At 38.7% G+C, this 16494-nt stretch overlaps 1 long non-coding RNA gene across 1 annotated transcript in view; it reads right to left on the bottom strand.

Annotated features, from left to right (window-relative positions):
- Positions 1–51: 51 nt before the first annotated feature.
- The window catches only part of LOC149260645 (uncharacterized), a 347299-nt gene continuing 330856 nt past the window's right edge, over positions 52–16494 (bottom strand). The window contains exon 3 of the long non-coding RNA XR_016248311.1: positions 52–399. This is a non-coding gene — a long non-coding RNA (uncharacterized LOC149260645). The remainder of the gene's footprint in view (positions 400–16494) is intronic.

The raw sequence follows: 16494 nt of genomic DNA, 5'->3' as shown, positions 1-16494 counted from the left end.
TAAATTTTAAATTGCCTTGCATTCAGATTTGTCTAATGAAAACCCCGAAATTTTTTTAAGATTTGTACTGCAACCTACAATGGCAAAAGCAGAACACCGAGAAGTAAAATGTGCTAGAAACAAAACTGAAAACCCTAAAACCAGCTAAAAATTTACATTATTTACAGATTTTCGACTCTTAAGAAGCCAGATTTCTCAATAATTCACAGTAATATTTTCAGAATTTAAATTTAATGTGAAATACTTCAGAAAACCCTTCATGCATTCATAAAAGAAAAATTCAAATGATAAGCCCGAGACTAAAACTGGCTGGGCTCTTTCAGAAAATGCAATCCGGGAGTTGGCCGGTTCAGTCAAGAACTTCCCCTAACGCCCAGTAAACTCAAAACTAAAGATATCCTGCACAGCGTAAATCAACCATTAAAATAAAGAGAGAAAACAACAGTGAAATTCAGATCAAACGGAGATACCTGCCATTATATTTCAGAAATTAAACTATCATTCAAACCCCAGAGATCAGACAAGATACTTGTGCATAGATCAATCTTCATCAAGCTATTATCAATGGCTGAAAATAAAATTATGCAGAAAAATAAAAAATCTTACAACATTTCCAGAAGAGTAACACCAGCAAAATTTTTAACCCCAAAGTCTTTCTTTATTGCACAAAAAATGACTACAAGAGAGCTTTATTTAGCACCAGACTCTCAGATCTAATCTGATCTCAAATGACCCCTAACATCCTATTTAAAGGAAAAATTCCCAACAGCCAGTTCGAGTGATCCATGTCAAACTAATCTCGACCGTCGATGAGGATCAAAATCCCTTTCAATCTCATCCGTCGAAATTTTAAATGCATTTTAATATATTAAAAAATTGAAATTCATATTTTATTATTTTATTTTATTTTTTAAATTTTATTTTATTTTATTTTTCATTTTTTAATTTTTACTATTTTATTATTATTTTTATCTATTTTTTAATTTTTTAATTTTTTTAATTTTTTAATTTTTATTTTTTGATCCTCGAACTTAGCCTTTGGAAAAATCAGCTAAGACCTATGACTTAGGACTTATGAGGGGATTAAAACATTTTCTAACCCTCAAGACACTTTACATCATGACTTTTACAATTTTACATCTGAAGGGAGAAAACCCATTTGACATAGACCCTCATAGACCAACTAGTTCTGCGACCAAATATAATCTAGCAGATCAACACACTAGGATTCCTCTAAGATTCTAATGACAAAATTCATTCCGGCTTTGGGGTTAGACTGAAGGAAAACTCTGCCGATCATGGATCAGTGAGACAAAAAACCTTTCGGAACGTAAATTATCACTAGAAAATTAGGTCTACCTAGGCAATTTCCATACATGACTCAGATCTGCTAAGATTATTTACAATTCACACATGCAGACTGGGTTTACAACATAACATGATCAGGTCGACGATGACTGTCGAATGGCATGGACATGTCGATTAAGCGCTACCCCTTTTGCTAAAAAACGGGGTGTACTGCTATGGGTAGTTGACACGTAGTGGTCAACCTCTGGCTCTACTTGGGGACACGTTACTGCACTGTAGGAATGTGAGAATCCAGAATCTACATCCACGCAACACAAAACAAAACATAAGTAGCGTCCATCCAAAAATCATCATATACCGTTAAGCACAGGAAAGATATAAGATCTTCATTTATTAACTATCTAGTAACATGAAAAGTAAATCTAATCCTAAAACAGAAATGAAATGACAAGGAGTAGGGTTAAAAATACAATACAAAGGATGCACCATGGCATCAGATGTGTTCAATATAGTGTATACTGAGCATTTGCCCGCTTTCAGGCAAATCTGTCAGCTGCTTGTCGGATATGCCATGTCCAATTCTGCATATGGTAGGACTTTTTCCTATCTAATAATCAAGCTGCTCGCGGCCGTCTGATGCATCAAATCTTTTCTCGTTCTCTTTCTTTTGCGTTTTTTCTTTGTGGCAAGCTGTATCACTGATGACGTGGAACTTTCTGCTTCAAAGTTCTCAGATAAAGTATGTAAGATATGTGTGGCATGTCTTTCTTCATTCTGCATCTGCCCTGTCAAGGATGATGGATCAATCTCACAGGTGCCATGAGTTATAACTTGATCTTCAATGACTGGTGGATTAACCGTGTGTTCATTCTGCATCTGCCCTGTCAAGGATGATGGATCAATCTCACAGGTGCCATGAGTTATAACTTGATCTTCAATGACTGGTGGATTAACCGTGTGAGCATCAATCTGATTATTAATTTCCCTTTTATCCAGGTCACCTTCAATTATCCACTTTTCAATGGAACAAAGGACCTCATAATATGATGGAGCTTGCTGTAACAGATAAGGAGGCTCCTGATTTATTGACGTTCCCTGGTTTCTTTCATCCTCTGACCATTGTTGAAATTTCTGAGTCTGTATTGTAATGGAATTCCTCTGACTAGAGTGTTCAACCTCCATAGCACTGATTTCCCTGGCATGGTCTTCTTCCATGGTCAATAATTTATTTTGCATAGAATTAATTTCCTTATCATGATTAGCTTTCATGGTTGTCATATTTTCCTCTAAGCCTGATAACTTGTTTTGCATAAAACTAATTTATGTGTCATGATTAGTTTTCATGGCCTCAATTTCCTTAGCATGTTGATTTTGCATGTCGATTATGTAATCAGAGTGTTTAATTTTCATGATCTCCATCTCCTTATTACATTTTTCCAGGTGGGTGCATAAAGTTCTCACATCATTGGCGTAATTAGTTTGATTGATCTCCATATTTTTTAGCAGCCGCATTAGTTCTTGTATAATTTGCTTCTGATCTTCCTTTTCATTGTCAACACTATTTTTACAATTTGTCCCTGCTTTTCCACTATCATGGATTTGATCTGCAATGGTACAGGTGGATGGCACATTCTGATATGAAGAATTGTCTTGAAATCTTTCATCAACAGCTGGACCTTTTACAAGATTACTTTCATTCTGTTGCACAATTTTAGGGACACAAGGCGAGCTATCTGGATCAGCATATCTATCTTTAAAAGCATCAACAATGTCTTGTAAAGAAGTGAAAAAATCTTTAGGACAATTATTAAACAAGTTCAAAGCATCACCCTTTAAAGAACGGACAAATAGACGCATTTTGACATCTTCATGATTATATTGAGGAAGTCTACAATATATGATCATTACACAAGTAAACTTGTTTAAATGCTTTCTAACAGTGACTGAATCACCACCTGAGAACAAAAATAATCTAGCAATGGCCTCTTCTGGAAAATCATGGAGATTATCAGTAAAATGACATGGTTTAAACGAATAATCCATGATGAATAACGAGGGACCAAATGGATGATAGAACGAGATCTCTGCTCAAGAAAATCAATAGATGAAAGAAGTGGAGTCGCCACTTGAACAATGAATCTAATTCTAGGATCCAAAAAGCAACAAACAAGCAGATATGAAAGAGGCTTCTTGTCTAGGAAAAATGAATGAAAAGAGATGGAGTCGCCACCCAAACAAGAAATGAACCGAAGAGTAGTTGCTGATATGACGAAAAATAAGGCGATGAAAAGATCCAAATGATGCCAAAAAATGTTGAATCTGCCAGCTCAAATGAGAGATGAGAAAGATGAAAGAATGATGAGAAATGAGAAGATGAATGTCGTTGAAATGCCAGGGACAGAAAAACTATGTCCCTGGCAACGGCGCCAAAAAATGTTGTCGCACAGATTGTCACGACAATGCTCAGACCGGGCGCTGTCACCCTGATCCCCAATCTCTTCGTTTAAGCCGTCTCTCGCGGCTAAAGGGGGTAGACCCTATGGCGTAAAGGATGACCAACTGTGAACCAATTGGGTTGGGAGACACCGCAAGGCAAATTAGATTTTAGAAGTTAATGGTCCAGTACCTTATGGAATTAATGATTAAATGATTATTTGTTAGATGTTGCAGAAGATATGAACTTTGTAAAACAATCATTTATCATCAAACCCAAGCAATGCAAGATATCCAATAAATTCACAATGCTTTAACGATGATCTAGCAATTAAACTTCAAAAAAAAAAAATGCTTTAAATGATCATAAAATTTAAATGCTGACCAGTTACCACTTTCACATAGCTAACTCCAAATAAACATCAAGCACATTTAACTATAGAGAAATGGAACATAGAGACACCAAAAATGAATTTTTCAATTTTTTGTTAAGCCTTTTCAAAATATTTTAATTAATTTTTTAAATATTTTTTATGATTCTAAGCAAAAGAAAATCAAAATAGAACAAAAATTAAAATCTAATCTAAACTAAAATCTAATAAAAATGACCTTTTTAAGCTTTTATGAATTTTTTTTATTTTTTTATTTATTTTTTGATTTATTCTAAAATAAAATAAAACTAAACTAAACTAACAGCTAATCTAAAAAAAATGAAAATTTATTTTCCAACTTTTTAATGATTTTTATATTTTATGATCTTTTATTATTAAAATCTAACTTTTAAACAAAATTAAAACTATTTAAAGAAATCTAAAGCTAAAAAAAACTTAAAATTTAATAAATTTAAAACTGAACTAAGCTAACGTAAAGATTTAATTCCTAAAACTAAAATCTAAATAAAACAAAACTAAAATATATTCTAAACTAAAAAAAAATGAAAAGGAACCTTTATTTTTTAAAACCATTTGTGATTTTTTTATATTTTATATTTTTTATGATTTTAGATTTATTAAAGAATAAGACAAAACTAAATTCTAAATAAAGTAAATGAAACTTCAAAAATTTCTAAACTAAACTAAATAAATATATACAATAATGAAATTTAAAATCTAATTCTAAAAAAAAAACTAAACCAACACAATGCATATATCACAATGATTTTAAATCAAAACTAAGATCTAAATTAACTAAAAATCAAAATCTAATCTAAATACACTAACATAACATATTTATTTTTTTGTGATTTTTGAATTCTAAATTAAAAATTTAAATAAAACAAAACAGAAATAAATAAATCTAAAACTAAAGCAATATTTTAAAACTAAGACGAAAAATTATATGCTACCATAAACTAAAACTAACCAACACATTAAAAAAAAAAGGACAAAGACAAACTTACGCTAATCTACCCATACGCTGTTGAATTTTTTGTTATCATTTTGCTGTTGCGTGTGCAGGCCTGGGCGTATGACGGCAGCTGAGATTGCAGCGATGGGCTCGAGCTAGAGGAGAACAAGGCAACCTGAGTGAAATTTTTGTTTTGCAGGTTTAGATGGCGGCGTGTAACTGGAATGAAGACGTGAGGACGCAGCTGAAAATGGCAGCGTAAAGGATGAAGGCGCTGCTTAGGGTGTGCAGCAGCGAAGGTAAAGCTGGGTAAACGAAGGTGGGGCAGCACGTTGGTGAAAGAAAACGCAGAGGAGTGGTGGCTTTATGGCAATGGACAGCAAAGCGTGAGGCTGCGTGGGAGATTTGCATGGAAAGATTGACTGCGCGCAAGCTGCGGGCTGAAGATTGGACAATGGAAAGGGTTTGCAGGTGAATACGCATGAGGAGCAACTCTAATGGAGTTTGCAGGCCTATGGAGAGGGACGATGGGGAAGGAAATGCGTTGAGATTTTGGTTGTGCAGGTTGACAAATGACTCAGCACAGAGCAGCACGTAGAGGAAGACACCGTAGCTATGAAACGATGTGTAAAATTGAAAATGGGTGGCTCAGATATGAGGGAACTGCAGGCAGGAATGAGAGAAGGAAAGAAGCTAGATGCAGGTGGTGCATAGGCAGAGTTTGGAGTTGTCAGACAGAGAGCGGATTTGCCTGTGGAAGACTGTTTTGCAGGGGTGTGGCAATGATACATGGGCAGATTGCTGAGGGAAGGAGCAGATTTGCAGTGTTTTGCAGCCTGCTTTAAAAAAATTTCGAAAAAAATAAATCTTCATGCAATAAAAAATGAAACCCCAAGTCGCAGAGAAATTGAAACTGGCGGCCCAGAAATCCCAGGATGCCACAGGATAAAAAGAAAAAAAAATCGAAAATTTCTGTCAAAATGAAATCCCAAGCAGCAAATAGATAGCCTGGAAAAACCCTCAAATTTCTTCAGAAAAAACCTGCAAATTCTCCAGTAAATTTTAAATTGCCTTGCATTCAGATTTGTCTAATGAAAACCCGAAAAAATTTTAAGATCTGTACCTGCAACCTGTAATGGCAAAAACAGAACACCGAGAAGTAAAATGTGCTAGAAACAAAACTGAAAACCCTAAAACTAGCTAAAAATTTACATTATTTACAGATTTTCGACTCTTAAGCAGCCAGAGTTCTCAATAATCCACAGTAATATTTTCAGAATTTAAATTTAATGTGAGATGCTTCAGAAAACCCTTCATGCATTCATAAAAAAAATTTCAAATGATAAGCCCGGGACTAAAACTCGCTGGGCTCTTTCAGAAAATGCAATCCGGGAGTTGGCTAGTTTCGCCGAGAACTTCCTCTAACGCCCGGTAAACTCAAAACTAAAGATATCCTACATAGCTTAAATCAGCCATTAAAATAGGGGGAGAAAACAACAATGAAATTCAGATCAAACGGAGATACCTACCATTATATTTTAGAAATTAAATTATCATTCAAACCCCAGAGATCAGACAAGATCCCTGTGCCTAGATCAATCTTCATCAAGCTATTATCAATGGCTGAAAATAAAATTATGCAGAAAAATAAAAGATCTTACAACATTTCCAGAAGAGTAACACCAGCAAGATTTTTAACCCCAAAGTCTTTCTTATTGCACAAAAAAAGACTACAAGAGAGCTTTCTTTAGCACCAGACTCTTAGATCTAATCTGATCTCAAATGACCCCTAACACCCTATTTAAACGAAAAATTCCCAACGGCTAGTTCGAGTGATCCATGTCAAACTAATCTCGACCGTCGATGAGGATCAAAATCCCTTTCAATCTCATCCATCGAAATTTTAAATGCATTTTAATATATTAAAAAATTGAAATTCTTATTTTATTATTTTATTTTATTTTTTATTTTTTAATTATTTTTTAAAATTTTTAATTTTTACTATTTTATTATTATTTTTATCTATTTTTTAATTTTTTAATTTTTATTTTTGGATCCTCGAACTTAGCCTTTGGAAAAATCACCTAGGACCTAGGACTTAGGACTTATGAGGGGATTAAAACATTTTCTAACCCTCAAGAGACTTTACATCATGACTTTTACAATTTTACATCTCAAGGGGGAAAACCCATTTGACATAGACCCTCATAAACCACCCAGTTCTGCGACCAAATATAATCTAGCATATCAACACACTAGGATTCCTCTAAGATTCTAATGACAAAATTCATTCCGGCTTTGGGGTTACGCTGAAGGAAAACTCTGCCGATCATGGATCGGTGAGACAAAAAACCTTCCGGAACATAAATTATCACTATAAAATTAGGTCCACCTAGGCAATTTACATACATGACTCAGATCTGCTAAGATTATTTACAATTCACACATGCAGACTGGGTTTACAACATAACATGATCAGGTCGATGATGACTGTCGAATGGCATGGACATGTCGATTAAGCACTACCCCTTTTGCTAAAAAAGGGGGTGTACTGCTATGGGTAGTTGACACGTAGTGGTCAAAAATGTCAAACTTGCACATAGGACCTGGAACAGTAAAATAATTGGCCCAGGGTTCATTGCAGAAAGAATTTCCCAAATGCTGTTGTGGAAAAATTGTTTGGCTAGAAACAGAAATATCTTCCAAGAAAAGCAAATCTATACAGCTAAAATAGCATCAACAACTAGTGACATTGCTAGCAACGTCTCAAACACTTGTCGTGCATCAACCACCAAACCACATTATGCATACGTAATTAACGAGAATACCCATGGCAAGGACATTTGCCTTCAACCCACAATGACATGAATATGTTTTCAATTTGCCTTCAACCCACTTCTAATAACAATGACATGAATATGTTTTCCTTTTCACTGGCCAGGTGACTGAATGCACATAACAACACTGATAAATGTGAACTAGTTTGGACATATACCTGCCTTATGTACATGCCAAAATCTTTTGTAGACTTCTTCGATATGCCCGTGTTGAGAATATCTTGCAATGATAGTATTCCGAGAGACTTCAATATGCTTAGATATTTTGTCAAACATATGATGTACACTGAACCATTTTTGAGATCATGGCTAATGAACTCATTTGCCGTGTAGCCTGGATTTCCTCCAACTGCATTCTTTAGCCAACCAGCATAAGCGTTTGAGTTCATTCATTTGGTATTTTGGAGTCAGTTATTACTTTTGCGACTTTCTACAAAGGATTGCAGCATCTGCTCTTCATCAGTTGGGAAGACTGGCAAAATTTTCTCCTTGAGATCTGGTGCAATACCACCTATAGATTATTGAATGCAATAATTCAATAATTCAAACACTAGTTGCAAAAATCCCTTGCAATTGTCCTTAGTTGTTTCTTCATGATTCCAACACCTAGTAAAGCACATTGTGTGCTTCCTTAGAATCAGAAAACTTATCATATTTCGCTATCAATGTAGTCCAAACGTCAACATCCCATTCAAGATTTTATCAAACAATTTGTAAGAATATTTACAGACGTGTCCGACACGAGATTGGTATTGGATTTGAATGATTCCAACAACTAGTAAAGAACATTGTGTTCTTCCTTGGAATCGGAAAACTTATCATATTTCACTATCAATGTAGTCCAAAAGTCCACATCCCATTCAAGATTTTATCATACAATTTGTAAGCATATTTATCAGACTACTAATGTTTTGAAATTTGGAAATTTGGACATGTATACAGTGAAAAAAATCCTAAAATCGATTTATTACCTTATTCATTCTCTCACAATTGGAGCTCTCAGAAAGTTAATCCTAAAATCGATTTATTACCTCATTCATTCTCATGAAATTGGAGCTCTCAAAAAGTATTGAAGTGCAGCTTAGGGAGCTACAATGCTAGAAGGATTCCAAGTGTTACGAACCTTCATTCTCATGCATTTGGAGCTCAGGAAATTAAGCAATGCTAGACAAGATAAGATAATTATATTTATGTCCAACTAATGACCACAAAGTAGGTAAAAGGGACTGTTGAGTACACTGAGGTATATACAAAGTGGGAAAACCAAACGGTCTCCTATAAAAGATACAATGCATGAAGTAAATCAACATCTGGCCCTAGCGAAGAAGATCCAGGAGCTAATAGGTCTAAGGATCAGACCCATCTCTCCTAACATCTGAGGCTGAATGAATAACACTGAAGAAACTCAACAAAGTCTATTGGCCCGATGAAGAGCCGATGGCAAGTGAAAACCGTCCACTAAATCGTTTCTTGGGGGGGTTCACATACTGCTGAACGCTAGAGGACGTAGTCCATCTCCCAGGAACAACTCTGAGACAGAGCTGCTGCTGAGATCTCGTGTGGCAGGGTGAGGTCCCACGGATCCTCACTAATTTGGAGTCTGGATACGTACTGGTATCAATTAATCTATTGGTGCCTCTGTATGAAGGTAGTACCCTGAAAAATGTCGTGATCCTCTGTTTGGGGTCTAGTCTGATGGGAGGCTGAAGAATATGCGCTCAGAACCTAAGAACCTCCTGCATATATGGGGCCAAAGATCTCTGATCGGGGTACCTGAAAAAGTCGGCGAGGGTCTAAGAATCTCTGAACAAGCAATGAAACCTTCCTCTGATCTCGTAGTAGACAGGGCATACAAGGATGAAGTGCACCTCGCACTCCACTTCCTGTAAATGACATACCTAGCAGAGTCTGTCTAATCTATCCACCTGGTAGTCTGTCTCTACCCGAAGTCTATGAGAACCTACTCTGAACTAGCCTAAAGGCATGCGAAGAGCATGCATCCAGTGGTGAAACGTCTATTAGGGTCGAACAATGAGCTCATCTCTCAACTCCAAGAAGTGCTCAACGTAGAAGGCCACCTTTGGGCACAACCCTCTTGGAGGATTGACCCAGGTGACCTGGACGAATTTCCTGTAGATGTCCTCCCTGATGATCTTGTTTAGCTCTTGTCTAGTAGGTAAAAGGTGACCTGGAGCATCTAAGGAATATCGGAAAGGAGGGAGACGATCCAACTGAATTCCCACTAACTCTAAGAGGTTTGAAAATCCTATAAACCAACATCTGGCTCAGCCTGAGGGAGTAGAACGAGCAATAGTCTCAGAAGAGAAATATGCCAAGTAAGGATAACGGTCCCTACTCTTTATCGAGTCTGCCAAGCCCTAGACACGATGCAAGAATGAAACCAATCTGAAGACCGTCTCAAGCCGAAAGGGCTAAGCTCCAAACTCTGCAAGGATGATGTGTTGCGGCATTGTCAGTTTGCACCTAATGATGCGACAGAGAAGAAGAATCTGGACTCTCTCAGCTGAAGCCCAGTCTGACTCAAGTAAAGACGGTCCCCAAATCTCTAAGCCATATAGAACAATGGGACAGATCAAGGTGTCCATGAGGCTCATCTTGGACGAGATGTCCTGGAAGTGATGTCGAAAGCACTCTCTCAAGGAGGGCTAAGGATCCATATCCTTTGTTGATCCGAGGCTGAAGCGTTGGTCGCAAATTGAAGCAGGGACATGAGAATTACACCCCCAAGTAAGTATATGTGCTGGTAATCTCAATCTCCTCCCCTCTAAATAGAAAGTGAAGGTCTGAGGTTTTCTTCACCCCAGTGAAGATCATAACCTTGGTTTTACGCAGGTTGACCGTCAACTGTCGATGGTCACAAAAAAGAGCTAAGGCATCCAGCTACTTCTGTAATCCTTCTGGAGATGAGGAGAGGAGGACCACGTCGTCAACAAAGAGTAGAATGGATATCAGACCCTGGTGAAGAAGGTAGCCATTAGTGTCCTCGATATGCTCGTGTAGAAATTCTTCCAACTCATCAATATAAATCCCAAACAGGGTAGGGGATAGTGGACAACCCTATTTAACCCCAATAGTGCTTCGAATGAAATCGGAAATCCCATGGGTTGCGTGAAGACGACCAAGAACAGACTCATATAGGCGCATAATAGCGGTCAATAGGGTTGCAGAGATGCCAATATCTCTGAGTCTCTAGAGCAAGGCCTCCCTCGGAACAGAATCAAAAGCTTTCTGAAAATCTACGAAACAATAATAGACTTTCGAAGAGCGGTGTCGTGCCTCCTCAATCACGGCGTGAAGGGTGAAGATGTGGTCAATGGACTGATGCGCTGGTCAAAAACCTGCTTGTCCCCTAGCTTTGAGTTGTCTTTGCGCAAGGTCACTGGAGAGCTTCCTATGTAGAACAATAGCATACAACTTCGAGAATGTGTGACCCAGCATGATCATTCTGTAGTTATTGGGATTTGAGCTGGAACCTAATTTGTGGATCAGATGGATGATGTGGTGTGACCATGTCAGTGGAAAACCTTCACAGACTACATGGTTGAAGAGATTAGCCAAGTAGCTAACCAAAGCACGGAAACCGTGCTTAAAGAACTTTGCTTGGTAGCCTTCCTCATCGACTTCTTTGTTGCTGTTCATCACCCAAATGGCCTCTCTAATATCTTTGTCTGAGAATAGATAACGGGAAGAGGGTGGGGAGGTAACATGAATTTGGGCCTGCCCGGGAATATAATAAAGGTTGGAAGTGTGAGAGAACATGGATGTAGGGTCGAGCTCAGGTGGAAGAGGGGAGCATCGGGGAAGGATGGTATGCCAAAATTGTTTAAGGGAGTGGGCAAGGAGAGCAGAAATTTCTCGTCTTCTATGGGAGACAAAGAGTCATTTCTTGTGACGAAGGAGACGACAGTAAGAAGCTTTGAGGTCGGAGTAGAAGGGTTGAGAGTGGGTGAAAGCATATCGAAGTTCTCGATGTAGAGTCTTGCATTCATCATCGTACCATTTGTTCATGGGGCAAGATCCAACTTTAGGGGAGATGGAAGTGGAATGAGTGGAGTGGGGGAAGGATTTGAGTGTTGCTTCCCAAATGGCAGCTGAAAGACAAGTGTATTTAGTGGAAGCAGAATCAAGCAAGGAGAATTAGGTTTTCGATGGAATCATCTTGCGTAGGGTAGAGGAGAAGATGTTAGGGTCTCCTTCGTCAAATTGGAAGGTAGTTCGGGGTGGGCCCCAAGGGGAGGGATGGGGTGGAAGAAGAGGGTCAAATTGGAGAGAGAAGGAAAGAAGTGCATGATCAGCAAGGGGGATGGGGGAGACTGAGAAATGGTGAATAAAAGGGAGTAAGTTATGGCTAGCGAGTACATAATCAACTACACTCGCACCCCCGCCATATGGCCGGCATGTGAAAAAGCGAGAGTGTGGGAAACAGTGGAGACCATTTAGAATAAACAACTCCTGGGATTCCCCCAACTGCGATAGATGTTTACCATACACTGTAATGGGCCCTAAAGCATCATCTAACATCCGGTGAAGCCCTATTGAATCTGGATCTATCCCCTAGGTACAAAATACATCCTCTAATCGGTCGTGGAGAGGGATCTGGAGATCTCTAGTGCGAGCATTGAAGTCACCTAGGAGGATGACTTCCCCAACAACACAATACCGGTGATGTCGGTGTACAAGTCTATAAAGGGGTCCCTATTTGAGCCATTATGGGCAGCAAATGGTGAAGAGGCTGGGGGGAGGTAACAAGTTGCAATGTAGATGCCCCTTGGAGGAGAGACTCCGACGCTAATTTGAATCCACATAAACTTGGCAAACTCATCTTCGGCTACCAAAGATACTTTGTTCCAGAGTGATTCACTAGCCAAACAAGCAACTCCACCTGATCCTCTGACCCCTCCTGAGCTCCTCGTCTCCTACTTGCAATATCTAGGAGGGGTCGAACAAGGATCGCATGAGCCTCGATCACGAAGAGGATGTCTGTTGATTCGAGAGAATCATACAAGAGTCTCGGTGATGACCAGAAAGATCCATTGCCATTCCAAGAACGGATAGAAATGTCTGTACCCTGTCGCTTCCCCAAGCGGGCCCGTCATTTGGAACCTCCAGTTCAGGGTTTCCACATAGGTGGGAAGGAGTCCCGAATGACTGCCCAGATATTCTTGATAACCGCCCATTTCCCTGCCTAGCGTGCTTGCATAACTTATTCTCTGGATTGTTTAAGTTCCACAACCTGTGCTCAAGTGAGGTCCTCGTCCAAGAAAATCCTGTTGGGAAGAGAAAACAACTTCTGCTTAGCCCTAAGGGCATAGGGTCGATCAGATGCAGTCCGAAACCTGAGGAAGAGAGTGGAGTTGTAGCCCATCCAGGCTTTGTCCAAAGCTATATCGAGGAGGCTAAGGGTGTCCCGAAGGAACCTAGCCCCCACTTCCATAAGATCAGGAAAGGGGTGGGGTAAGGGGAGACCTCTCACCTTGAGATTCAATTATCTTGCTCGTCTATTGCGTTCTTCCCCAAGTTTTTCTTGCATCACCTCCCCAACTGCTACAAGAGGGGTAGGAGTTTTATCCTTCACTCGAATCACCTATACCCAAGAATTGATGTGTGTCTCCGTTTCTTGTTTGAAGGTGGCTTGTTGGGATCAGATTTCTTCTTGCTTGCTTTTAAGGTCAAGAATTTATGCATGCAGTGCACCATTTGGAGGATGGAGAATTTCCTACTCTTTAGTTTCATGTAACATATTCTTAAGGGATAAATTATCCCCCTCCACCTCTAAAAATTTGGCAGAGAGGGTGTGTATTTCTGAACAGAGCTACTTGTTTTCAGTTTCGAGAAATTCCATTTTTCGCAGCATTTGTTTTACCAAGGCTGTCCAGAATGAGAAATAGGACTCTGAGTTGACTACGACTTGCTCTTGCTGGTTTTCAACAGCTGATAATTCAGCAAGGCTAAACATGTCATCTTGGCACAACTCGTCTTGTTGCACGGATCCAATCCCTGGATTTGGAACCCATTCTTTTGTCTCTGTCTGTTCCTCAGCAGTAAAATTCATCAAAGGATTTAGAGAAAACTTGCCTACCGCCATCTTGGTATTAGATCACTATCAAATTTAGTGGGCAAATTTCGTCAAACACTTGCCGTGCATCCTCAGGCTGCCTGTACTATTTCAGTAATCTGTCCTTCTCCTCACTGTTGTTCTGTTGTTGCTATACGCTGCCTGCTTGCTATCCGCTGCCTCTGTCTGCTATGCTATCCGTTGCCTCTGTCTGCTATCTCATTGCGTCTGTCTGCTATCTCATTGCCTCTGTATCAAGAGCAATTTCGTTCAAATGTGCACAGGCTCTCACAACACAGCTAGACGCCCTTCTATAGTTTGGTAAGCGGCCAAAATTGCAGGCAAAGGGAGAAATTAGCAGTGACGAGCAATTTGTATTTTCTGTTTAGAATCACCAGGTCTTTTAGCGGTCTACTTAATTCCACGGCTTGTTTAAATCCGCAATAGTCCGTCCGAATAGCTGAGAGCACAACTGCCCCTTCAATCAGTCGTCCTAACTGTTACGCCTGAGAATATCGCGCCCTCAATTGCCTCCAAATCGGATTTTAACGTTACCCGGTTCGTCTATTCTGCTGTCTCGTTTCTCGCAATGAGATTGAACCTCACCATTGCGATCTGGAACGGTATGAATGCCCAACTCTCTAGAAGCACAATGTTAACAAATGAAAACCCAGCTCTCCAGTTGTGAAGCGAAATCAGCAGCCCAAATGTCAAATTCACATACCCGAAAGCAAACAAAAATCCTGAGAACACAGGTACTTCGAAATGAGCCGAGCCATACCTCTTGTGAAAATATAAGACCATAAAAATATGGAATGGAACAAAGGCAGAAAGGACTTTTGGGATCCAAGGATTGAAAAAGCAGTTTCTCGTGGAGGTGGACAAAGAAAATAACTTAAGAATTCATGATCACATTTGCGCTTTAAGGAGAGATGTTGCCAGTCAAGAAAAGTTTAAGTGTTACGAACTGGATTTGTCCTGGACCTACTAATGCCATTAATGGCAATGTTAAATTCCTAAAGTGAGATTTAAATTTTTAAAATTAGCATTAATTGACTTAAGGATGTTTGAGAGTGATTTCAACTTTATTGGATTACACATGGAGAAAATAGAATTTTAAATCCCACTCAAAATCTAGCAAACTTAACAGCTTAAGGATTTCAGGATTGGGGGATTACAACGTTTCCATTGGAATATGTCATGTATGAGGGTATGGAACTAGCATTTAATTAAGAGTACCATGTCCTCTATGTATCTCGATATTGGTGGCATTGATTGTTGAACTCCTTTGTCAAGACCCTAGTAAAATTGTACCCATCACTCAAATATAGTCTCGATTTAACATGTTAAACTTTTTCTATCTTATTCTAATGTTTAGATGGTGATATTGATGATGAGGATCCTAATATAGGTAATGATTTTGATGATATGTAGTACTAATTGTTTGTTGTAACATGTTTTTTTTTTACTATATAGACCATTTACACCCTCTTTGTTGATGTATTTTTGGTTCAATGCCATTGTGCATTAGTTGTGTGATTGAATTTGTATCAAGATAGATTGCACTCAATGCCATTGTGCATTAGTTGTGTGATTGAATTTGTATCAAGATAGATTGCACTCAATGCCATTGTGCATTAGTTGTGTGATTGAATTTGTATCATGATCATGTAAAGGTTTTATATATTTCATATTTTATGTGTAATTCACTAATTTTTAATAATTTTGTTCTTCATGTCATGTTCCAGGGATCATCCCATCACATGTCAAATACTCATATTTTCATGTCCTCCTTGTCATGTGTCCTTGTGTGATGATAGAATAGTAAAGTAACATGCCAAAGAAATCATAAGGACATGCATAATAATCATAAATGACATAAACAAGTTTGGGCACTCATTTATTAAAATTGGTCAACTAGCTACAGACCTTGGACATGCCACCCGATTGTAGAGAGCATTGCACTAGCTCTCTCAATAGTTGATCACCCTTAAGTTGGGGTCATGATTCCACTGTGACAATGTCTATTGAAGTGAGGAACATACCTAGTACTAAAAGTAAACATGACCAGGGTACCAAACCCTAGCAGCCTCCAACCAATAGGGTCACATCTGCCATCAACCCCACACCCAAATAGTGCACCCCTTTCTCTACACTTGCAGTCCCTTGAAGTGTGCCACTACCTCCAAGGTGACCAACTTAGATTGGTTAGTAATGTCCTAGAGCTTGTGTCTTCCAAGGGTTCTTGTTTCCCTCAAAGATGTCTAATTACCCTCAGTTCCTCACACCGAATCACCTATTCCTACTAATAGATATCCCAATAAATAGAGGAATCACCCTTTTATAAGTCTTTACTCTTTATTATTATAAGAATATATTATAATATTATAATATACCTTATTGTCAACCTGCTTTAACTTTTCGCTCATCTTTTCGTTCATGGAGTCCTAACCGTCCGTGCTTTTTTTATCCACTGGCAGCGATGGTGATCTT

Source organism: Pinus tabuliformis, chromosome 6, assembly GCF_031772625.1.
Source record: "Pinus tabuliformis cultivar Carrire ecotype Pingquan chromosome 6, CPIR1, whole genome shotgun sequence".
In the NCBI taxonomy this organism is placed as follows: domain Eukaryota; kingdom Viridiplantae; phylum Streptophyta; class Pinopsida; order Pinales; family Pinaceae; genus Pinus; species Pinus tabuliformis.
Note: the sequence above shows the minus strand (reverse complement) of the source record. Positions and strands in the feature narration are given on the sequence as shown.